Source organism: Furipterus horrens, unplaced genomic scaffold (assembly GCF_987537825.1).
Source record: "Furipterus horrens unplaced genomic scaffold, mFurHor1.1.pri manual_scaffold_2, whole genome shotgun sequence".
NCBI classification, from domain to species: domain Eukaryota; kingdom Metazoa; phylum Chordata; class Mammalia; order Chiroptera; family Furipteridae; genus Furipterus; species Furipterus horrens.
In genome coordinates, this window is record NW_028327172.1 from 179,083,990 (window position 1) to 179,110,161 (window position 26,172).

At 36.8% G+C, this 26,172-nt stretch overlaps 1 pseudogene; it reads right to left on the minus strand.

Moving 5' to 3' along the window:
- LOC150020076 (small ribosomal subunit protein eS27 pseudogene) overlaps positions 1-23,015 on the minus strand; it is a 42,732-nt pseudogene extending 19,717 nt beyond the window's left edge.
- Between the last annotated feature and the right edge of the window lie 3,157 nt (positions 23,016-26,172).

Genomic DNA, 26,172 nt, shown 5'->3' on the forward strand with positions numbered 1-26,172 from the left:
TAAAAAAAAATAAATAGATATGGAAGTTAAAGCAGACAAAAATTGTTTCAAGTGATCACCTCAGTAAGGGAGAAGTTGGAAATTAGAGTGGGTGGCGGATAGTGTCAGAACATGGAGGCAGCTAGAATGCACACCTGGATGTTTGACATATGCAAATCAACCTGGTCCTAGCCTGTTCCCAGAGGAAATGCTGATGGACTTAGCCTGATATATTACATAACCTGGTGGGGGAAAAGCAATGAGATGTAAATGACCTACTAAATTTGTTGATAAACAAACTCACCCTCACTGACATGTGTGTTGAACAAGTATAAAAAGGTGCCTGCAGAAGTCCAGCCAGGCAGTTCCTACAGGCCCACAAGGTGGACCTGGAGTCTCCATTCCCCCATTCTCTGCTCCCGCCTCCCTGCTCCCCATTTCCCATTCCCCTTGTTCCTATGGGCCCTTGAGTCGGTCAGAGAGTTGCCTCTCCCTTTCACCCCCTTCCCCTTTTTTCCTCAATAAACCCATTGCCTGATCTCACAGTGGCCTCCAGGTGAATTCTTAGAGCAAGGTGATGGATAGAAGAGATGTTTTCCATAATGAATTTTTATTATTTTTTAAAATATTTCTCTCAGGTGAATATACATTTTTTAATTTTTAGTGAATGGTTTTGATCTGCATTAATTTCTCATTTTATGACATGTGGTATTATTCAGACTTAATGATAGACAATATGTGTGGGGTAAGAATCCACAGGTCTTTCCTGTGGGTTTCCATATCTCTATGCTAGCACTCACCAAACTGTAGTTTATAAATCATTAGATTATGAAGTCATTTTAGTGAGTATAATTTTGTTACTTTTACTTGAAATAAATAGAATATAATGAGGTGACGTGGAATAGAATAAAATAGAATAGAATAAATTGGAATAGAATAGAATAGAATAGAATAGAATAGAAGTAGATCAGAGTGTGTGTGGAAATTGTCAGGGCAGTCTTGCTCTGAGAAATCACCCGGAGACCATTGTGGGATCAGGCAATGGGTTTATTGAGGGTAAAGGGGGAAGGGGGTGGTGGGGGTGGCAACTCCTGGACCAACTCAAGAGCCAGTAGGAACAAGGGGAATGGGGAATTAGGAATGGGGACTCAAGACTGGGTACTGGGGACTCCCAGTCCTCTTCGTGGGCCCATAGGAGTCACCCTCACTTCTGCAGACACCTTTTTCATACTTGTCAACCACACATTTTGGTGAGGGTGAGTGTGCTATCAACATATTCAGTAGGTCATTAACATCTCATTGTTTCCCCTCCCACACCAGGTTAGTTAACATATCGGGCTAGATCCATTGCCATATCCCTTGGGAACTGGTTCAGTCCATCAGCATATCTTTTGGGAACAGCTAAGTCCAGGGCCAGGTTGATTAGCATATACCAAAAGTCCAGGTGTACATTCTAGCTGCCTCCATGTTCTAACAGAAATGATTACTAGAACATGCTCTAAAAGGTATTTCTCATTGTGGGTCTAGTGACAATCTTTGAAAGCTACCTAACCTAGTAAAATATATTTTTCCTAATTTTTGCAGCTTCTTTCTTTCTTTTATTCCAAATTCAGAATTACATTAAAAGAAAGATGAAACAATGTCAAATGATAAAACAGGTAATTCTCTTTAAATAATTAATACATGTAATATTTTTAAATGTTTACTTGTGTATAAGTATGTGTGTGTGTGTGTGTGTGTGTGTTATTTATCAATTAGTAGGGATCTGATTGGATTGGGGAAAGTTTAGAATTTGGTAGTTTAGCTTAAATGTTTAGCACAGAGGAAGAAGTATATAATTGGTTATTTATCAATGACCTTTTATCAAGTTAAGCCAGCTGTGGCCCACAGACCATATTTTTGGACAGCGCAGTTTCCATTACTAAAATGAGACTAAGAAATTTGCCCTCAGATAGATGCTATAATGATCTAATAGAATCATGGTACAAAAATGCACAGACCATAATGTGTAATAAGTAATAAATGATTAGTTATGAAGTAGATTGGTTATGTAGAAAAACTTTTTCTTGCAACAGTCTCTTTTAAGTTAACTCATTATCTAAATGTATTATGAAAGAATATATTTTCATTTATCTAAGACAGCATAAGTCTGCTTTTCATGTCTGAAGAGTTTGATTCAATGAAAGCAGAAATCAATAATCTCTTGAAGTGTTTCCATTTTTAATACCTAAAAAGTAGAATAATCACTTTACTAAATACAGATCAGGGTCCAGATCTGACCTTAGAACAGGATGTCAGTTTATGTACCCTTGGTTCCTGCCATACCAGCTCTCCAGATCCAAATATTGAGTGCCTACAACTCTTGAGTACCCTTGTCACTAATCTCACCCATTTCCAGAAGTCCGGGTGTGTAGACTCTTTCCAATTATCTACAACAATTTACTAAAAATAAAATAGCATAAAGGAAATAGAATTTTATGGCAAAGATACTATTTTAGTCAAAACTAAGTATAGAAACTAGTAAAAACTGAGAATTTCCTTTTTATTTTGTTTATTTTTAGTTTTAGTTTTCTGAGATTTTTTTTTATAATTTATTTCCTTATTTATTTATTTATTTTTAGAGAGAGGGGAGAGGATAAAGAGAGGGAGAGAAACATCACTGTGTGGTTGCCTCACTCACACCCCCAATTGGGGACTGACATGCAACCGAGTCATGTGCCCTGACTGAGAGTCAAACCAGCAACACTTGGCTCGCAGGCCAACACTCAATCCATCGAGCCACAGCAGCCAGGGGAGAATTTTCTATTGCTAATAAATCGGTTTCACATATGAGGGGGGGGATAAAAAAAGAAAATGAATTTTCTTCTGGAGTGTGAGCCCCTTGTAATATAGGCTCCCCTGGCTAGGTGAGTGTTCTAAGAACCCATCTGTATCTGTACACCAGGTGGCATTGTTGTGAGAGGCTGTGTTCAGCTTCAGTGAACTTTTTTGAAGACTCTTTCAATGCGTTAGCCCATTTCATGATGGATGATTTACGAGTGCAGCTGCCCACACCATTCTGAGTATTCAGCAGTTTTTGACCAAAAATGGCATGACCCCCTTCCCCCACACTTCGTATCCACCTTATCCAACCCCAAGTAACATTTTTGTTGTTTCCATGGGTGAAACAAGTCCTGAAAGGACTTGCATTAAATGGAGAATACTTTGAAGGTGACTGAAGTTTAAACATGTAATAATAAATGCACAATTTTTTATAAATAATTTCCATTTTCGGGTCTCCCTCATATATACATGAATATAATGCCTGTATGTAGTAAAACAATTCTATCTTTGTAGCTATTCTTTTAAACCAATTTTAAATCCATAAAAAGGCTCATTTTCCAAGGGACACTAATAACTAACATATTATTCTACTATTAAAAGGCAAGCAACTCACTACTTTATGGTTGGCAAGATTCTTTTTTTTTCATTAACATTTAGTAAGTATTTACTATATGTTACATGTGCATCATATTATTTAATACTCATTAAAACTACATGAAATTGTTACTAAGTGCACATGGTATATGGCAACTGAGGCTTATCCATCATAAGTTACCCAAAGTCTTATAACTCATAAGAGATGAAAATAAAATTCAAAGACAGAACTTTCTAACACTAAAGTATCAATCTTATACATTAGAAAATTATACTTGTATTTAAATTTGTGGTCATTTGGGATAGTATATTCTTCGCTTGTAAATAACTATTTTATATTCAATGTGTCAAGGATCAGAAAACATTAAAAAGCCTGTTGTGCTCACAGAAGGATAAAAGTGCTGATTTATCTATGACTTACTTCTATATGCAAAAAAAAAAAAAAAGATTTTAGGATGAAATTTGTATAACAAATTATTTTGTGTATTGACAAATCCCTGGTATCAAATGTCTCTATATGACATGAGACTAGTGAAAGGCAAGCAAAAAAAGAATTATATCTAATAAAAATTTACAAGGAAAAAATACTTTCATATTTGTCTTTCTATTGACCTGTTGAATTTCAGAAGGAACCCAGGTGCAATTGAATGAGAACCCTGTCTTTCGTAAGCCCACTCTCCCTTTATGCAATTATACCTCATTTCATGAATCCAATGAATGTAATCAATCCCTTTTTAATCTAAGTTTCAAAATCAAAGCAAATCTAACACCAACCAGTACTTGTGGTTATTATCTTAAATAAAATTATGTTAAATAAGTGTTGTCTTTTCAGGGCATATTTGCATTTTAAGTCTGTTAATGCTCATTTACAACAAAAGACTTTTATGTTTTCTTCTGGTAAAGGCATTTTTAACAATACAAGGAAATGGGGCATACTTTAGAGAAGAGAATAAGCCATGTGATTCATGCAGTAAGTCACTATAGAATAATGCTGGGAGTATGGTCATACAAAAGACTAGCCAGAGGGATGGCCTAGGACCATTATAGACTCCTCATTTTAGGAGCTGTTAAAGGAGAATCAACCTTCACTCTTCCATCCAGATTTTAAATTGCACAGCCCTGATACCTGTCTTTTCCCTCCAGCCTTCCTCTCTAATTCTTTCTCTCAACCTAGCCATGTCTTCCGAGGTATCACATATTTCAGCCCTTGCTGGTATGGCTCAGTGGATTAAGTGCCAGCTTGAGAATCAAAGGTTCACTAGTTCAATTCCTAATCAGGGCACATGGCTGAGTTGTAGGCCAACTCCCCAGTTGTGAGAGGCAACCACACATTGATATTTTTCTCCCTCTCTTTCTCCCTCCTTTCCCCTCTCTCAAAAAATAAATAAATAAAATATTTTAATAAAAGGAATTTCAGATCCATGTATTATATATTTCAGTTTATTTGATAATATTCTTTAAATGTTCTGACAATTTCTAATATCTTATGATTAATCTACATTATTTCTTTTTTTTTTTTTAATTTTTATTTTTTGGTTATTCAATTACAGTTGTCCCATTTTTCCCCCATTGCTTCCCCCTCCCAGCCCATCCCTTCTCCCACAATTATATCCCTCCCCGTTGCCCATGTCCATGAGTCATTCATATATGTTCCTTGACTAGACCCTTCCCTTACTTATCCCCCTTCTATCCCTCCCCCCTCCCCCCTACTGACTACTATTCTAGTCTTTGCCTATTTAGTTCGTTTGTTTGTGTTGCTCTTTAGTTTCCTGTATTGGGTGATATCATATGGTATTTTGCTTTCTTTGCCTGGCTTATTTCACTAAGCATAATTCTCTCTAGTTCCACCCATGTTGTCGCAAATGGCAGGAGTTCCTTCTTTCTTTCTGCTACATAGTATTCCATTGTGTAAATGTACCACCGTTTTTTGATCCACTCATCCACAGACGGGCACCTGGGCTGTTTCTAGCACTTAGCTATTGTAAACAGGGCTGCTATGAACATAGGGATACATAAGTTCTCTTGAATTAGGGTTTCAGGATTTTTTGGGTATAATCCTAGCAGTGGAATCACTGGTTCAAATGGCAGTTCCATTTTTAGTTTTTTGAGGTAATTCCATACTGTTTACCATAGAGGCTGCACCAGTCTGTGTTCCCACCAACAGTGCAGTAGGGTTCCTGTTTCTCCACATCCTCGCCAGCACTTGTTGCTTGTTGATTTGTTGATGATGGCCATTCTGACTGGTGTAAGGTGGTATCTCATTGTGGTTTTTACTTGCATCTCTCTGATGGCCAATGATGTTGAGCATTTTTTCATGTGCCTATGGACCTTCTGTATGTCCTCTTCTGAGAAGTGTTTGTTCAGGTCCTTTGCCCATTTTTTAATTGGGTTGTTTGTTTTCTTGATGTTGAGTTGTATAAGCTCTTTATATATTTTGGAGATCAGTCCCTTGTCTGTGATATCATTGGAAAATATGTTTTCAATATGGTTGGTTTCCTTTTCATCTTGCTGATGTTTTCTTTTGATGAGCAGAAACTTTTTAGTTTGATGTAGTCCCATTTGTTTATTTTTTCCTTTATTTCCCTTGCCTTAGGAGATGTATCCATGAAGATATTGTTACGTGTGATATCTGAAATTTTCTTGCCTATGTTTTCCTCTAGGACTTTTATGGTATCACGGCTTACATTTAAGTCTTCAATCCATCTTGAGTTTATTCTCGTGTGTGGTGTAAGTTGGTGGTCTAGTTTCATTTCTTTGCACGTCCCTGTTCAGTTCTCTCAGCAACATTTGTTAAAGAGGCTCTTCTCACTCCATTTTATGTTCCTTCCTCCTTTATCAAAGATTAGTTGACCATAGAGGCCTGGGTTTATTTCTGGGCTTTCAATTCTGTTCCACTGATCTGTATGTCTGTTCTTATGCCAGTACCAGACTGTTTGGATCATAGTGGCTTTGTAGTATTGTTTGATGTCTGGTATTGTGATTCCCCCTGCTGTGTTCTTCTGTTTCAAGATTGCTTTTGCTATTCGGGGTCTTTTTTGGTTCCATATGAATTTTTGGAGGATTTGTTCTAGGTCAGTGAAATATGTCATTGGTATTTTAATAGGGATTGCATTGAATTTGTAAATTACTTTGGGTATTATGGCCATTTTGATGATGTTGATTCTTCCCATCCAAGAACATGGTATTTGCCTCCATTTATTTCTATCTTCCTTAATTTCTTTCTTCAATGTTGCATAATTTTCAGAGTACAGGTCTTTTATCTCTTTGGTTAAGTTTATTCCTAGGTACTTTATTTTTCTTGTTGCTATAGTAAATGGTATTTTCTTTTTTGCTTCTGTCTCTGATATTTTATTGTTGGTGTACAGAAATGCCTTAGATTTCTGTATATTTATTTTGTACCCTGCTATTTTGCCAAATTCACTTATTATATCGAGTAGTCTTTTAGTGGATTTTAAAGGGTTTTCTAGGTATACTATCATGTCGTCTGCAAATAGTGATAATTTTACTTCTTCTTTCCCAATTTGGATGCCTTTTATTTCTTTTTCTTGTCTGATTGCTGTGGCTAGGACTTCCAAGACTATGTTGAATAGAAGTGAGGAGAGTAGACAGCCTTGTCTAGTTCCTGATTTCAGGGGGAATGCTTTCAGTTTTTGTCCATTGACTATGATGTTGGCTTCAGGCTTCTCATATATAGCTTTAATGATGTTAAGGTATGCTCCCTGTGTTCCCATTTTGCTGAGTGTTTTCAACATAAATGGGTGTTGTATTTTATCAAATGCTCTTTCTGCATCTATAGATATGATCATGTGATTTTTGTCTTTCATTTTGTTCAGGTGATGTATTATATTTATTGATTTGCAAATATTAAACCATCCTTGCATCCCTGGGATGAATCCCACTTGATCATGGTGTATGATCTTTTTGATGTATTGTTGGATCCTGTTTGCCAAAATTTTATTGATGATTTTATCATCTATGTTCATCAGTGATATTGGCCTGTAGTTTTCTTTCTTTGCTGTGTCTTGACCTGGTTTTGGGATGAGGGTAATACTGGCTTCATAAAAAGAGTTTGGGATTTTTCCCTCTTCTTGGATTTTTTGGAATAGTTTGAGGAGGGTAGGAGTTAGTTCTTCCCTAAATGTTTTGTAAAATTCGGCTCTGAAGCCATCCGGTCCAGGGCTTTTGTGTGCAGGGAGATTTTGGATTACTGTTTCAATTTCCTTCTTTGTTATTGGTATGTTGAGACTTTCTACTTCTTCTTGATTCAGTTTTGGAAGGTTATATGTTTCTAGAAATCTGTCCATTTCTACTAGGTTGTCAAATTTCTTGCCATATAGCTGTTTGTAGTAATTTCTTATAATTGTTTGTATTTCTGTGGTATCAGTTGTGATATCTCCTCTTTCATTTCTCATTTTGTTTATTTGGGTCTTCTCTCTTTTTTTCTTAATGAGCCTGGCTAGAGGCTTGTCAATTTTGTTTATTTTTTCAAAGAACCAGCTCCTAGTTTTGTTGATTTTTTGGATTGTTCATTTCGTTTCTATGTCCTTTAATTCTGCTTTGATCTTGATGATTTCCTTTCTTCTTTTTGCCCTAGGCTTTGTTTGTTGTTGCTGTTCTAGTTCTTGTAGCTTTATGGTTAGGTTTTTTATTTGTGATTCTTCTAGCCTTTTCAGATATGCCTGTATCGCTATGAACTTCCCTCTTAGGACTGCTTTTGCTGTGTCCCATAGGTTTTGGGCTGTTGTGTGTTCATTGTCATTAGTTTCTAGAAATTTCTTGATTTCCTCTTTGATGTCATTGTTAACCCATTCGTTATTTAAGAGCGTGTTATTCATCCTCCATGAGTTTGTGTATCTTTGATTTTTTTCTCTGAGGTTGATTTTTAGTTTCAAGGCATTGTGGTCTGAAAAGATGCTTGATATGATTTCAATTTTCTTGAATTTGTTGAGGCTTGTTTTGTGTCCCATTATGTGGTCTATCTTTGAAAATGTCCCATGTGCCTTTGAAAAGAATGTATATTTTGCTTCTTTGGGGTGAAAAGTTCTATATATATCAGTTAAGTCCATGTGGTTTAGTGTGTTGTTCAATTCCTGTATATCCTTGGTGTTTCTTTGCTTGGATGATCTGTCTATTGTTGATAATGGAGTGTTGAAGTCCCCTACTATGAGTGTGTTGTTGTTGATATCCTTCTTGTGGTCTTCTAGTATTTGCTTTATGTATTTGGGTGCTCCTATGTTGGGTGCATATATGTTTATCAGTGTTATATCTTCTTGATGGATTGTTCCTTTAAGTATTATGAAATGTCCTTCTTTGTCTCTTTTTATTGCCCTTGCTTTGAAATCCGTTTTGTCTGATATGAGGACTGCTACCCCAGCTTTTTTTTCCGGTCCGTTTGCTTGGAATATTTTTTTATATCCCTTTACTTTCAGTCTGTGTAAATCTTTTGTTTTGAGGTGTGTTTCTTGTAGACAGCAAATATGTGGGTCCTGTTTTCTTACCCATTCCGTTACCTTATGTCTTTTAATGGGAGCATTTAATCCATTTACATTTAATATTATTATTGACATGTATTTATTCATTTCCCTTTTGTATCTCTGTTCCTCTACTCTTTTTTTGTTTTTTTCTCTTCCTTTTTCTTAGAATATTCCCTTTAGCATCTCTTGCAATACTGGTTTTGTGGAGATGTATTCTTTTAGTCTTCCTTTGTCTGAGAAACTCCTTATTTCACCTTCTATTTTGAATGAGAGCCTTGCTGGGTAGAGTATTCTTGGTTGTAGGCCTTTGTTTTTCATTGCTTGAAATATTTTTGACCATTCCCTTCTGGCTTGTAATGTTTCTGTTGAGAAATCGGTCGATAGCCTTATATGAGCTCCCTTGTAAGTTATTTGCTGTTTTTCTCTTGCTGCTTTTAGGATTCTCTCTTTGTCTTGGAATGTTGCCATTTTAACTATGATGTGTCTTGGAGTGGGTTTTGGGGGGTTCCTCTTTATTGGAACTCTCAGTGCTTCTTGGACTTGCATAACTTTTTCTCTCATCAGGTTCAGAAAATTTTCTGTCACTATTTCTCCTATCAGATTTTCAATTTCATGCTCCTTTTCTTCTCCCTCTCGTATTTCGACAATCCTTAAATTATTTTTCTTAATGCTATCCTGTAATTCCCTTACATCTTGTTCATATTTTTTCAATCTTTTTTTCATTTTGCTGTATCATTTGAGAATTATTACCTACATTATCCTCTAACTCACTAATCCAAGCCTCTGCTTCATTTAGTCTGCTTTTGACTGATTCTACTGTGTTTTTCAATTCAGAGATTGCATTCTTCATTTCTTTCTGGTTCTTGTTCATAGTTTCTATGTCTTTTTTTATGCTGGTGTAGTTCTCTGCAAGTTCCCTCTAATTTTCTTGGAGCTGTTGGTAACTTCCTTGGAGGTTGTCATAGTTGTTTTTGAGGTTTTCGAGCATATTGAGTTTCTTCACCACCATAGTTTTGAATTCCATGTCTGACATTTGGGCTATGTCTATTCCATCTACCTCTCTTTCTGGGATTCCTCTTTTCTTTTCATTGAAAGGTTGTTTCTGCGTCTTACCATGTTGGATTCTTCTTGTTTTTGTTATTTGGATTTGTCTGCTTTGCCTTCCCACCTTTGTGGTATGAGATTTTTTTATGGTCGATCTGGGGGTTTCAGTGGTGCAGTCTCTTTGATCTTCTGAGCCTGATGTTCTTGGGGTACCTTTTATATCATTTGTTTATGCTGTCTGGTTATATATCAGATTTTATTTTTTGTTAGGATATTCCTTCTGGCTTGTTGATTGAGAGTCCCTCTATCCACTTTATCTCAAATTCTTTTGTGGAGATGCTGTTAAAAACATAAACACACAGCCCCAGCAGGAGACCCGCACCCTCAAAAATATCCCCCACCCCCTATCCTGCTATCATCAGCCAACGAGCCAGTATTAATATAGATGTAGAGAGATTAGAGCTTTTGCACTATAGGAAGAATAGATAAGAGTTGTTTTAGTGAAGGAAAAATATGGTTTTTGAGAGAGGGGATAATAGGTTAATAATAGTTTAGACTGTGCAAGACAGTAGGTAATATTTACGTTGTATGTTAAAAACTATAGAAAAAAAGGGGGAAGAGTGCAGAATATAGTAGGAAAGTGGAATTATATAGTATCGGATTTATATAGTAGTTATAGTCTATTTATTTAGAGTCAAAGGGAGGCTAAACTAGGCCCACAAACAAATAGACAACAATTGAAAAACAGGGGTAAGAAGGAAAGATTATATAGAACAGATTAGAGATACAGTTTGTTTTTTCCTCCTTCCTTCCCCTCCTCCCTCCTCCCCTCCTCTTTCAGGAAGAAAAGAAAAAGGAAAAAGGGGAAAAGAAAAAAAAAAAAAAGGAATGTTTTTACTCAGTTCAGCCTTCTTGTGTCATCTTCTTTTTCTGCGTCCACAGCTGGTCTAATGTGATGGGTCAGAGATTTCTATTCCTTGCAGCAGTGGTGTGCGCGAGGTGGCTGGCAGGGCGCAATGCAAGGCAGCCAAGAGCCCACCTCAGGTCTGCCACGCCGCGCTCCAGGAAAGCAGGCCGTGCTGAGCTCCGAGAAAGCCCTTGAGGTGTTTTTTGGCTTGAGTGCCGGTGTGCACCCAAGCGGCTGGGGAGCTAGCCTCAGGCCTGCAGCGCCGTGTTCCGGGAGTTGGTTTTTCGCCTCTTAGGGCGGGGCCGCAGACACTTGTGCTCAGTAGAGGTGAGTGTCTTTGAGTCGCTGCTGCCCGCTGTACCCACGCCGCAGCCGCCCACCATTCCTGCACCTCCTGAGTGGGCACACGCAGAGCCTGGGCAAGTGCTCTGTGCTCCGGATTCCTGCCTGGTACTTCGGCCTGGCGCCCACTGGGCTGGCTAGGGGTGACTGCACACAGTCTTCTGCGTGTCCAGTGGGCCCTCCCTGCGCCCGTTGGGTCACTGATTTTATGTCTGTTGGCGTGTGTCCAAGGAGCCCCTGGACGCGCAGCCCTGTGCACCTGGGCCAGTGAATGAGGGCACTTCCCTATGCGCGCCCCCATGACCCAAGGGGAGGGTTGGGGAGTGGATGAGCGCACCACTGTGCCTGCGCTCCTCAAGAATGGCCTACCACCCCCAAACTTTCCTCCCCTCTCCACCGTCCACAAGAGAAAAATATAAAGGAGAATTATGTTCTCACTTGCCCGGCAGCACGTTGTCTCCTGTCCTTCAGTGCCAATGCCACTTGGTCGAGTCCAGTCTCTGCCAGCGGGCAGAGATCCGCTCTCCTCCCAACTCCTCTCCCGGGGCAGCCTGTGGTCCCCAAAAAGCCTTTGTGTGCTTCCCGCCACAGCTCGGGCAGCCGCCCCAGTCAGGGATCCCGTTTCGTCTCCTTTTCCTCCGCTATCCTCACTAAACAGGTTGTTTCCAGATGGATTTTCTCTAATCCAGCAGTGCCTTCTCTCCACTCCTGCCAGTGTCCAGCTGCTCACTGAGATGTTCTGTCTGCAATTAGCCCAAACTGGAGATGGGTCTCCGGAGCCTGAAACCGCAGCCTCTCCTCACTCCTCCGCCATCTTGCCCTCTCTCAGTATCTAATCTACATTATTTCTATTTACTACTGGTTTATGAAGGTTATGGTGAAAATTTAGCAGTAGCACACAGTCTTCGTTAACATTGTCATTATTGTTGTCTTGTCCAATAAGAAATGTTTCTTATAAGAATAATAATTGCCAAAACAAAATTATATTTTATTTGCTGGGTGTATATTTTGATATATAGCAAAAGTAAAATACTATTTTGTGCTGAAATGTCACTTTGTACTTTATACTTAGAGATGAGTTATCAAAAAGAGATCAAATTGTTCCTCTTCATAAATCATAACTAAAAAGTTATAACCTCAAGAAGATCAGCCTGACAACACATAAAATATAGGAATGTGGGTTAAATGTGACAATCACATTGTGCTCTATAGGTCAGAGTATAATTTCCCACAGTAATTATTTTCCAGTTCTATTCTGAGACAAGATAATTGATTTAGTATATCCAATCAATACTTACTGGTTTTTGTTAATTTTTATGGTAGTCTTTTTCAAAGAATTTATATTGCTGTTTAGTTCAACAGTGAAAATCCTTGCATAATGAACAAAACCAAAATATTTAGATAAATTGAAAGCTAAAAATATTTAATTTTACCACTTTAAAACTTAGTAATAAGTTTTAAGTATATTCTCATAAATATGTTGTCTACGTCCTTTTCAAAAGATGAAACATCTTTTGTTTCATTACTTGATTCATATTTCTCCCATGGTCAAGCCATGCCACTTTTTAGCATCTTGATCAAAGAAGCATCACTTCTCAATTCACTACTTCCTTTCTTACCACCCTACCCCTTCCAGCAGAATTCTAGAGTCTCTCCAAACATTTAGAAATATTAAGAACAAGTGTGATAAAAACAGTATAGTACTAGCATAAGTATAGGCATATAGATCAATGGAACAGAATAGAGAACCCAGAAATAAACCTAGGTCTCCATAGTCAATTAATATTTGACAAAGGGGGAAGGAGCATAAAATGGAGTGAAAATAGCCTCTTCAACAAATGGTGCTGGGAGAACTGGACAGGGACATGCAAAAAAATGAACTAGACCACCAACTTAAACCATACACCAGAATAAACTCAAGATGGATGAAAGATTTAAATGTAAGCCATGACACCATAAAAGTCCTAGAGGAAAACATAGGCAGGAAAATCTCAGATATTCCACATGGCAATATTTTTGCCAATATATCTCCTAAGGCAAGGGAAATAAAGGAAAGAATAAACAAATGGGACTACATCAAACGAAAGAGTTTTGCTCAGCAAAAGAAAACATTAGCAAGATGAAAGAGGAACCAACTGTATGGGATAACATATTTGCCAATGATATCTCAGACAAAGGTTTGACATCCAGAATATATAGAGAACTTATATGACTCAACACCAAGAAGACAGATAATATAATTTAAAAATGGACAAAGGACCTGAACAAACACTTCTCCAAGGAATACATACAGAGGGCCCATAGACACATGAAAGAATGCTCAACATCACTAGTTATCAGAGAAACACAAATTAAAACCACAATGAGATACCACCTCACACAGGTGTGAATGGCCATCATCAACAAATCAACAAACAAGTGCTGGGAAGATGTGGAGAAACAGGAACCCTACTGCACTGTTGGTGGGAATGCAGACTGGTGCAGCCACTATGGAAAACAGTATGGAGTTTCCTCAAAAAACTAAAAATGGAACTGCCTTTTGATCCAGCAATTCAATTACTAGGATTATACCCAAAGAATCCTGAAACACCAATTTAAAAGAACCTATACACCCCTATGTTCCTAGCAGCACTATTTTCAATAGCCAAGTGCTGGAAACAGCCTAAGTGCCCGTCAGTGGATGAGTGGATCAAAAAACTGGAATACTATGCAGCAGAAAGACAAAAAGAACTCCTACCTTTTGCTACAGCATGGATGGAACTTGAGAGTATTATGCTCAGTGAAATAAGCTAGACAGCAAAAGATAAATATCATATGATCTCACCTAATACAAAAAACAAATGAATGAAACAAAGAAATGAGAAAAATAGAACCAGAGGCATGTAAACAGGGAACAGACTCACAGTAATTGGAGGAGAAGGGGCAGGGGGAAAGTGGGGAATGAAGGGGAAGGGTCTAGTCAAGAAACTAATATGAGACTTCCGGCCAAGATGGAGGCTTAGACGGACACGCTAGGTCTCCCTCTACAACCAGATAGGAATACAACTACTTCAAAACAAAGGATAACTAGAAATTCCAGAAAATAAAGCTACACGGAAGCCCAACACATGAAGTTATAAACCAGCGGTGCCATTTGGGCAGGTAAGAGTTAAAGAAGGCAAAGCTGTCTGCGGAGCGGCGGCGGGGGCGGGGCGGCGAAAAAGCCCGGAGGCTTGGCGGGACTCCAATCAAGCCCCTGCCGGTGCGCGACTCCGGGCGCTGGGGAGAGCAGTCGCAGCATCGCCTTGAACAGTGAGGCCCAGGGGCGCGGGAGGACGGATCCCGGTCTCCTAGCGGAATAACTGTGTGTATCCATTTTGGACCCCCGCCCCCAAAGAAAGAAAGCACCACAGGGCTGCGAAATAGGTCGCAGACAGGCGCCGGGCGCTGACTTGTGACGCCAAAGGGCGCCGGTCGCTGGGTCATTACGAGTACACAGGCACCGCCCCCGACAGCCAGCCCAGGAAAACAAAACGCATCTGTCAAAATGAGGCAGACAACTATAGAGATCCCGGTGGTGCAGCTCACCAGGCAGCAGATAGAGAACCTGACAGATGAACAGATAAGAAACCTGTCAGAGGCTCAGTTCTGGGCCATTGTTATCAGGTGGCTTACAGAATTCACAAAAGAGCAGGAAAAAGATATGAAAGAAGCGAAAAACTTTCATAACGAAAGGAACAAAACCATGTACGAGACAGATGGTGAGGAATCCAGAGTTCATTTCAACAAACTGGAATATGGAGAAAGAACAAGCAGTCAACCAATGCAGCGAGAGGAAATGGGAAGCAACAATGAGACGATCAGAAACCTCTGGGACAGCTATAAAAGGCCCAACATAAGAATCATTGGTTTGCCAGAGAATGAGGAAGATGAACTAGAACTTGAAAAATTGAGTGAAAACATAATAAAGGAGAACTTCCCAGACTTGGGGAAGGGAATAGACCTGCAGGTCCAGGAAGCAAGGAGAGTTCCCAAGAGACTGGACCCAGGGAGAACCACCCCAAGACACATTATAATCAAAATGTCAAAAATTAAAGATAAAGAGAGAATCTTAAAAGCAGCAAGAGAGAAGAAAAGAATTATGTACAAAGGGGTCCCAATTAGACTATCAGCTGACTTCTCAAGGGAAACCCTACAAGCAAGAAGGAACTGGCAAGAAATATTCAAAGTAATGAAAATCCAAAACCTACAACCACGAATACTCTATCCAGCGAAATTGTCATTCAGAATAGAAGGACAGAGAAAGTGTTTCCAGGACAAAATAAAACTGAAAGAGTTCATTAGATCCAAACCACTGTTATATGAGAAGTTAAAGGGACTGGTTTAAATAACAGAAGCTAGGGAGATGAAACAAAGGCAAACGAAACAGGCAACGAGAGTGGAAAAGGAACTGTGGGTAAGGGAAGCATAGTGGGGGGAGGTCAACAGGGAGGGGGAGTGGGGAGAGGGAGGGAGATGATATAGGAATTGGGGATCATGGTAGGAGGGAATGGAATAGACAGAGAGAGGTTGGGAGGAACTGTATGCACAACTAATGGACATAATCTAAAAGGGGGGGACAACTGGAGGGAGGGGGCCACCGGGTGGAGGGGAGCAGAGGGAAGGGAAATTGGCACAAATGTAATATTTTAATCAATAAAACACATTAAATCTGAAAAAAAAAAAAAAAAAAAAAGAAACTAATATGAGTGCTCATGGACATGGACAACTAAATGGGTATGGACTGTTGGGGGGGAGCAGGGGAGAGCAAAGGAGGAAAAATGGGACAACTGTAATAGAAAAACAATAAAAAATAAGTTAAAAAATTTTAAAAACATAAACAATTTTAGTTTTACCCTAACATGTTCTTTTTTTCATTATCCAGTTGACTAGTACCCCAATCCAGTTATTAGTATTAGTATGACGACATAAATATTCCATGTCTCCATTTCCTTGCCTTACACTCCCATCTCATTCCCCAGGAATCTAGGTAGGCACATTGTCCTAAAACTGCTCCCCCTAAAGTCATTAATTATTTCCCAGTGGCCCATTGGATTGGTCTTTTTCCTGATTGACCTATCTTTGACTTCAATACCATTCACAACTTTTTCTGTTAACAGTAGTTCCTCTCTTCACTTCCATAGAAAAGGTTTACTCACAGCTGCTATCTCACTACCATTTTCTGCTTCTCTACCAGTTCCTTTCTTTCTAACTCTTCCCTGGACTCACAACACCCATATATAGGTGGCTTGCTTCTTTTTTTTTTTTTTTTTTTTTGAACCTTAGGTATAAACATATCCAAATTTATACTTACCTAATCATTTAGATAAAACAGACCATTTAGTCTCGGTATGGATAATCTCATCACATAAAATCATTTCTTCCTTTTCAAATATTCTTTGTGAAATAAGAGAGCTAAGAATTGTTCTGGTCCTTGTCCCCTATCATCGCTTAGTCAAAAAGCTTTCTAAACTCTACATTCTCAGTCTCTCTCCACATTGCCTTATTGTCTCTACCTAAATTCAGTTAATTAAATATCTAGATTTCTACCTTTACCTTCAGGCTCCAATATGACCATTTTTTTTCCTTTAATTATTACCTGAAAATTCTTTATTCAGATTTAAACTTGATCTCTATTTTCAACAAATATTTGTCTTCCCTATGATCAAGATAAAATTCAAATTGCTTAACATACTTATGTCAGCTAAACTCTCCTCCTTTCACTTCCCAGTGGACAGGCTGTGGGCCAGCCATGAAAGGTCATTTGCTTTTTCTCAAATGAATGTCTGTTTCCTAGGGCACTTTTACACATTCTCTGTTGGAACATCCTTTATTGTCTTACTAATTATTGCATTTTTTGCTCCATAAGACACACTTCTTTCCTCCCAAAGTGGAGGAAAAATGTCTGTGCATCTTATGGAGTAAATATTGCATCACAGACCATGATGTGTATTACCTGACCTGTCAGCGGTGGTAACAGCTGTTAGAAGGGGAAGCGGTGGACCCACGTGAAACCCCTGGGGACAGGGTAATGTAAGTGTCCCACTTTGCTGCTGAATCTCAGGGCATCTGGTCAGTATGAAGATAGTGAAGAAAATAATATCAGTGATTATGAGCAACTGAGCTTCATAAATTCTGACACTAGCGAGGACGAGTTCTCGGGGTTTCCAGAAAACAAGAGTACTTGAACCTTAAAGTCTCTGTTCATTTGTTAATGACAAAGATGATGGTTCTTAATACCGCTGTTGACTGCTGTTCACGTTGCATTGTTGAGGTATCATCCTGTTATATTTTTTAAAATATTTTTGTACACCATTTGGTTCAGAATTTTTTTTTTTCTCTTGTTTTCCTCCTCTAAACCTAGATGAGTCTTATGGTCAGATGTGTCTTATGGTCAGCTGTGTCTTATGGAGTGAAAAATATGGTAATCTTTATTATTGGGTCTCAGAAAAAAATTACCATAGGTAAGAACCTGTCTCTGAACTACGGTGCTAGACTGGTGCTCCTCCACTTTCCCAAAGCTTAACAAATATAAACAATTGTACAATACTTGTTATGCAATGTTTTAACTCTTAATATTCTTATCAATCTCCTTCATGGAATATTTTTGAGATATTCAATGTGTCTTTTACTTTGTGTCCACTATGCTAACTTTAATTAATCTTAAATATGCATATTTATGGAAAAATATTTTAGCTAATAATAAAAACATGGAAATATTAGGTTAATCATAGATTGATACATAAATAATAAAACCAAAATGTTAGTTATTACTCACTATAGTAAAACTAAATTATTAATGGCAAACATTCATTCTTTGAAGAGGAATTTTGAGACCCCAAACATTTATGGGCAGGATATTCTTCAGCCTCTGAGGAAGGGATATTCTTCAGTAAACTCCTTAGATGAGTCCAAAGTGAATAATAGAAAAAGACAGAATTTCTAGAAGGAGGAGCCAAGATCCATGGAAAACAATGGATTGGAGAGCTAGGGCAGATGCAGAAATATGTCCTAAACAAAGAATATTTCTTATCTTCAGTTCGGAGGTACAACTTAACATTTATCTGGCAGAATTTTGGAATTACTACTGTAATTCTTCCACTTTAAGAATGGTAGTGTCCTTTTTCAAAGTTTACTAGACCTTATAATATACAGTGACTAAAACTTTTGCAATATATTTTTAAATTATAAATTTAATTATAAATGCATATATATAATAATATATAAATATGAGTACTTCTATCAAAAATATAGATCAGATGTATAAAGCTGAAATTCTAACTCTTATTTTTCATTTTATAACAAAATGAGGAAAAAATACATAAAATTTATCCCTACTTCACTGCATTTGTACATACAGTGGTTCTCTGCCTGGAATGTCCTTCAGGAATATATTCACCTTACTTACTCTATGATTGCCTTATAATTTGTGTTTAAGTGTCGTGTAAACAAACTGAATCAAATATTTTTGTAGCAACAGTAGTACAGAAAAGACTAAGCAATATTGTTATTCTTAAACTTTGCAAATAAAGGTAACCTAGTTCTAGACATAAAAATCTATACACATTAGTTGGCCAATTGAGCTTCCTCAAGGAAAAATGTGACTGAATTTCTAGAAAAACTGGGAAAGCAGGAGTCAGAGAAACCTGTATTTACTTCATGTTTTGGACAAAATACATAACCTCCTCAACTCTTCCTTTATCTTATTAAAATTTAAGGTAATATTTATGTTGCAAAGATTAGTAATCATATTTATTATGGATATTATTTTCAATGTAATATGTGCCAAATAAGCTGCTATTATTAAGATAATAATTAATCATAATAATGGGGAAGTTGCCTATTTGTCTTTCTTCAACAGTCAGGATTGTCCTTTAAAAAATATAAAATAATGATAAAATGGAAATATCTTTTACTTTTACAGTTGTCCCATTTTTCCCCCATTGTCTCCTCTCAACCCATGCCCCCTCTTCTCCCACAGTCAATCCCCACCCCATTGTCCATGTTGATGAGTCATTTATACTATTTCCTTAACCAGACCCTTCCCCTGGAAATATCTTTTGATAGAAATAAAGTTACATATAATTTTCCTTAAAGAACAGTAATTCTGGGTTATACTACTTGCTATTGATATATGCTCATGTTTGACCTACATGTGTGAGTGAGTTTCAAAGCCTGTTTAATTAGTAATTGTTGATAAAAAAAAATAATTTTGTAAAGCAGAGCGATATTTTAAATAAAAATGCTATAAATGTATATATTAATGCAAAAACAACATACATGTACCAATTACTGAGTCCCTGAAATTCTACCAAGAATTCTACAAGAGAGGATTGTCAGCTTGATTGAAGAGATAAAGAACTCAAGAGCTTGTTCTGGGACATAGTATATGCTTTCCAAACAAATATAAAAGAAAATCAAACCAAAATGGCTTGCATGAATTTTTCCCTGATAAATATAAAAAGCAAATAGATACACATCTATAATTATATTCAGTATATAGGATATCATAACTCATTCTAATTTATGCACAAATTCAATTTGGTGTCTGAAATGGTGTCATTTACTGAATTTTAGGTGATGTGCTTATGATATAATGTTTGTATTGAAAAGTAATTGGTAAAATTTAATTTTTTTTTTCTGTTCTCTCTACTTCTTTAGGCCAATTTCAAGGGGGTATATTTTGGGGTTCATTGGTTTCCTCTTTGGTCCTCTCTAAGTAATTCTAGTCTAAATCTTTTGATTATAGCCCAGAAGTTCTAACTTATTCATGAACAAGATTAGATGCCTCCTTGTTTTAGAAGCACAAGGACCTCAATAACTAACCTAAACTCTAACCACCTAGAATAGAAGATTTAAAGGCTGATCTCATCTATTAAAAATATATCAAGAAAATATACATGTCAGGAGTTAGGCAAAGATTAAAACATATTTTCATTTCTGGAGATTACAAGTTCTTCTGAATAAAATATATTGCACTTATAAGCATTGAACATCACTAACATAACCAAATTAAATAAAGTAAACTTGCAAATGAAATGCCAGTGCAAAAATGTGTACATATACCTGAAGAAATGTTTTAGGTCCTAGAATATAAAATGACACACATCTTATTTATAATCTTATAGATATCCACTTTACCAAAAGTTATTTCAGCAAAAAATATTTTCATTAAATATATGTTAATGCTTCTCATATCACAGATTTCTAATAGTAAAATATGATGAACTATGGAGCAAGTACCTTTATAGTTCTACTTAAAATAAAATATATTAGCAAAGTGGTTCTTTGCCAGGGCATTAATTGAAATTGTTTTACTTAAATTCTATAAATAATGAATCAAATACAATATTCCTCAAGGCAGAAACAAGCTTTCCAAGGTTTTATCATTTCTGTGACATCATATGTGGTCTGAATGGTCTAAACTGTAAATAGAGGTGAACAAATGTTTCCCATTTAAAACTAGCCACAGCAAAAACTTCAGATCGAGTTTTGTCATATAAACATGCCTTGGGCAGGAGCTCAACAAAGCTTATAAAAGAGGCACCTGTGGTTTTTAAATTAAGCCCATTTGCTGTAATTAGCCAGCTTTATTTTTCATAAGTCCACTTTTATCATTGTTTTTTAAACCATCCCAGTGGTGGTCATAAACACCATGCAGTTTTAATGGGGGAAGGACTTTGTTTCTTAAAACCCCAAGTGACTTGAAATCAAATCAGTCAGGCCTCTACTAAAGGGGAAAAAACATTGAGGGCTCTGGTTAATTCAGCTCTAGTTGTAGGAAATTCAATCCAATTAAAATGCACTGGCAAGAGCACAGTTCCGTCTTGTACGGTCTCAATAGATTTACCTTTTCCCTTGGAGGTTAACTACCAGCATGGTCATTCTTGAGTCACAGCCTACTTTTCTGCATAGTTAACCCTTTAAAATTAACTGCATCCAAAGGGAAAGATACTTTGAAAAAAAAAAAAACCTCAGGGAATTTTATAAAAAACATGTGGTTATTAAAAAACTTTTAAAATATTTTTAAGGATAGCCAATGTCATTTAAATCAATACAAAACAATTGTATATTTGATATATATTTGAGGTTCTCTTAGAAATAAAGCTTCATTTTTTTTTCCAGGTATACTTTTATATTGGCAGCCTAAAAATTTCACATAAAAATGTGATTATTTATATAAACATATTTTACATCTAGTATTTTGCTTAGCTCTAGTCATAAGAACAAAAACTCTTGACACTTCTGAGCACCAGAACAAGATTCTGAGAATTTTTAACATGAGAGTTTTTCTTTAACAAAAAATAATCTCAAAAGTTATGTAAAATTAAAAAAAATGTTTTCAAACTAACATAATTTCAATGTTATAAGGAAAATAATTTAAAGACAAAAAGCATTTCTAATATTTTGGAAAACTAAGAAACATTTCTATTTATAAGAAATAGCTGATATGCAAAAGAAAATAATATAAATATGAATAATATACTTGATTCTGACAAATCTATTTTTAATGCTATTACACATAAATAAAACATTTTTATTTAGTGATTTCTAGAGAAAGAGAGGGAGCAAGCAAGAGAAAGAATTTGTTGTTCTAATTATTTATGCACTCACTGGTTGCTTCTTGTATGTGCCCTGACCAGGAATCAAACCTGCAATCTTGGCATATCAGGACAACACGCTTATCAACTGACCTAGCCAGCCAGGGCACAACTGACTTTCAATTAACGTACTACACTTTACAAGGTGGCTGAGATATATGTAAAATGTTATTTAAAAAGACTAAATTTAAACATAAACCTATGTCAGGGACCACAACAATGATCAAACCCTTGACTAAAGAAATCAAAAATCTGAGAACTGGTTGTAAGAAAAAACAGAAAATTTGACACAGTATATAAAGTGGCTAAAGACAAACTTCTGGGCATAATGGCAGCATAGGTAAATGTGGCACTCACTTCCACAACCACATCGAAATTACAACTAAACTGCAAAACAACTATCATTCAGAACCACCTGAAACCTGGCTGAATGAAAGTCCTACAACTAGAGAATTACAAAAGAGCCATATAAAGACTGGTAGGAGGGGCAGAGATGCAGAACAAGGCTGGTCCTACATTCACATGTGGCAGATAAAAATTAGGAGGAATATATCAGTTGCAGAGTGTCCTTGAGGAGCAAGAGATCTCAGCCCCACACCATGTTCCCCAGCCCAGGGTTCCAGTGCCAGAAAGACAAGTTCCTATAACTTCTGGCTATGAAAACCAGCTAGAACTGAGGCAAGGGAAATCGAGAGTTTATGGAGTCCCAGGCAGTTTCTCTTAAATGGCTCATGCACAGACTTACTCAGACTCACTCCCTCTGAGCTCCACCACTGGGGTGCTGGAAAAGCACCAGAGATATATGAGGAGGAACTGAAGTGTCTGACATCAGGGTGAGCACTGGGGCAGACAGCTTTCCCCCAGAAGGAAGTGCTGGCACAGGTCATTGTTCCTTCTCTGAGACCCCTCCTGTCAAGAGCTAGCAAGTGAGCACCATATAGAGATTCTATCAACCTGACTGATACTGTTTGCCCTGCCCTGGTGATTCCCTAAGGCCCTACCACACTAACTTGCAGGCCCACCCAAACTGTTTCCAGTAGCTTTTCTATACAAATGAACTATCTTGATTATGCTACAGATTTTCCTAAAATCTCTCAAACAAGCCACATCTGGGCTCAACTTGGCCCATACCTTTTGCTAATAGGCTTCAGGACTGATATTAGTAGCAACTGATCTTGGTTTACAACTTTGCCTCACCTGAGAACCTTCAAGCCCAGCACAAGTAGCAGCCATCTTCAAATTGTTTTGTTACTCATGCCAGGCTGTGCCACTGAGCTCTAAAGGACACCTACTACATCAGGCCACCTAACAAGCCTGGGAGATGCAACGGCTCTACCTAATGCATGGAAACAAAGGCAGGGAGGCTGACAAAACGGGGAGACAAAGAAATATGTCCCAAATGAAAGAACACAACAAAACTCCAGAAAAAGAACTAAACAACATAGAGACTAGCAATCTACTAGATGTAAAGTTCAAAACACTGGTTATAAGGATGCTCAATGAACTTAGTAAAAACCTTAATAGCATGAAAAAAGGCTCAATCAAAAATGAAGGGTACACTAACTGAAATGAAAGATAATTTACAGGAAATCAAGAGTAGAGTAGATTAAGTCAAGAATCTAATCAGTGATGTGAAATGTAAAGAAAAGAAACAAAAATCAAAACAGAAAAAAAATATCCAAATAAATGGAAATAGTGTGAGGAGCCTTTCAGACCATTTTAAAGGTGTCAACATTTGCATCATGGGGGTGACAGAAGGATAGGAAAGAGAGCAAGAAATTGAATACCTGTTTGAAAAAATAATGACACAAAACTTTCCTAACCTGGTGAAGGAAATAGACATACAAGTCTAGAAATCTCAGAGAATCCCAAACAAGATAATCCCAGATATCCACACCAAAAGAAAAAAAGAAAAGGAAAAAGAAAATCATAATTACAATACAGAAGTTTAAAATCAAGAAGATCTTAAAAGCAACAAGAAAAAGCAGTTAGTTATCTACAAGGGAGCTCCCATAAAACTGTCAGCTGATTTCTCAAGAGAAATTTGCAAGACAGGGGAAATGGCAAAAAATATCCAAAGTGATGAAAAGCAAGGGCCTACAACCAAGATCACTCTACCCAGCAAAGCTATCACTTAGAATCAAGGGACAGATAAAGAGCCTCCAGATAAGAAAAAGGAATTTATCACCACCAAACTAGTATTTGAAATGTTAAAGGGTCTTCTTGAAGAAGAAGAAGAAGAAGAATATAAACAATGAAATTATAATAAATACATATGCATCAACAATTGAATCTAAAAAAACAAAATAAATGAACAAGCAGAACAGAAACAGACTCATAGAGACAGAACATTTTTATGGTTGACAGATGAGAAGGGGTCTGGGGAGAGAGGTGAAAAAAGTGAAAAGATTTAGAAGTACAAATTGGATGTTACAGAATAGTCATAGAGATGTAAGCAACAGCATAGGAAATATAGTCAATAATATTGTAATAACTATGTATGGTGTCAGATGAGTGTGAAATTTATCAGAATGATCACTTAGTAAGTTATATAATGTCTAATCATTGAGGTATACACCACCTGAAACTAACATAATAATGTATGTCAACTATGACTGAATAATAAAAATGATTTTTAAATAGAAAAAATAGGTAAATAAAATGGAGAAACAAATAATAAAGTGGACAAAAGCATTTATTGTGGTATTATATGTAATCATAAAGAAAACAACCTAAATGCTCCACTAAAAAATAGATACAAAACAATAGGTTATATATTCAAGTAAAAAAAAAAGACTACTAAAAATTATTTGTTTGGTCTAGTCTATTTGGAAAATAATTTGGCATTCTTAATGAAGTGAAAAATATGCATGCTCTGTGATACAGCAATTCCACCCACATTATATACCTTATAGAAATACATGCAGTTATGCTTAAGATACAAGAATAGTCAGGACAGTTTGGTTTGTGATAGCAAAGCACTAAAAATAACCCACATATTATCCATAAGATAGTAAATATATAAAACTGAAATATAGTCGTGATATACTATGTACATATAAAATGATTATACCTTTATACAATACAATAGATTAAATATGTTTTAAAATGTTTTATTAAAAAAGAGACAAAACAAAACATACTGTATAATTTTATTATGTAAAGACCAAGGAAAGCAAAACTACACCATATTGTTCAGGGAAATATATAAAGGTGATAAAGTATACATAATAAGAGAATGATTTTCATAAGAGGCATGTTAGTGAATACTTCTTGGAGTAGAGAGAGGGTTATAACTAAGAATGTAAGATAGGTTTCTGAACTGTGAATTTATTACAAAAATGTCTGTTTTATAATTATCTATGTTATATTACACAATACAAACATAGCACTTTTAAATGTGTAATATTAAACTTGAAAAAAAAATATAACTCATAATATTAGATAAAATAGCAGCATTTCCTTTGTATGCATGCACATGGGTCTGTGTGTGTATTCACATACACTTATATAAAAATTATACTTAAATAGATATATTAATATTTTGTATACATTATTATGTGCTTTATAAAATTCCTGCTGCCCTTCAAGATGGTGTCCTGAAGAGTGTGAACAAAAAGTTCACGTAATCTTGTTGACTAGAACAAGCAGGTTGTTGGATCAGCAATATGCTCAGTGGCTACTCTGGGCTTAACAACACCCCTGTTTTCTTGGCTCTCATGTTAATGTTTAAGGTTGATGTCAACAGACAATGTAACTCATACCACAGATGTAATTCATGACTTTTTTACTCCTTCAGTCTTTTCTCAGTAGCCTTTCCTGTTGATGTTGCCTCCACATAACTCTCACTGGCTAAAATGATATTTGAAGCTTTACCATATGTTACATCTACCTTCTGACCCACTTGCAACCTCTGCTATGAGTCTAGTTTATCACGAAAATGTGCTGCCCTTATTGGCATGCTGACACTCATTTCAGCACAGCACCATAGAGAAACTAAGGAAGTTTTACATATGAATTATGTACACTCCCTCTCTCTTTGCCTAAGCTGATAGTTGTCTAATTCACAGTTCTGTCTCCTTAAATGATCACCCCACCTTAGTTCAATTACAACTGTCCTCAGTGCTTTCCTTAACTTTATATTGTTTTAAATCAATGCCCTCATCATCTCCAATTCCCTGTTGCCCCTACCCGTTTTGAGATTAACCCTTGGCTTTGATTGGAGACAAAGAAGTAAGGGGACATAATTAGCCCTGGGTCCTGACTACTTCAATCTCTTTTTCCTCTTTTATTTCCTCTCATGTCCTTCTCATGTCCTTCTCATGTTCCCACATTTCCTGGGTCACATTTCCAACTTCTTCCCAATTCTAAAATCTTGTCTTAATGGAAG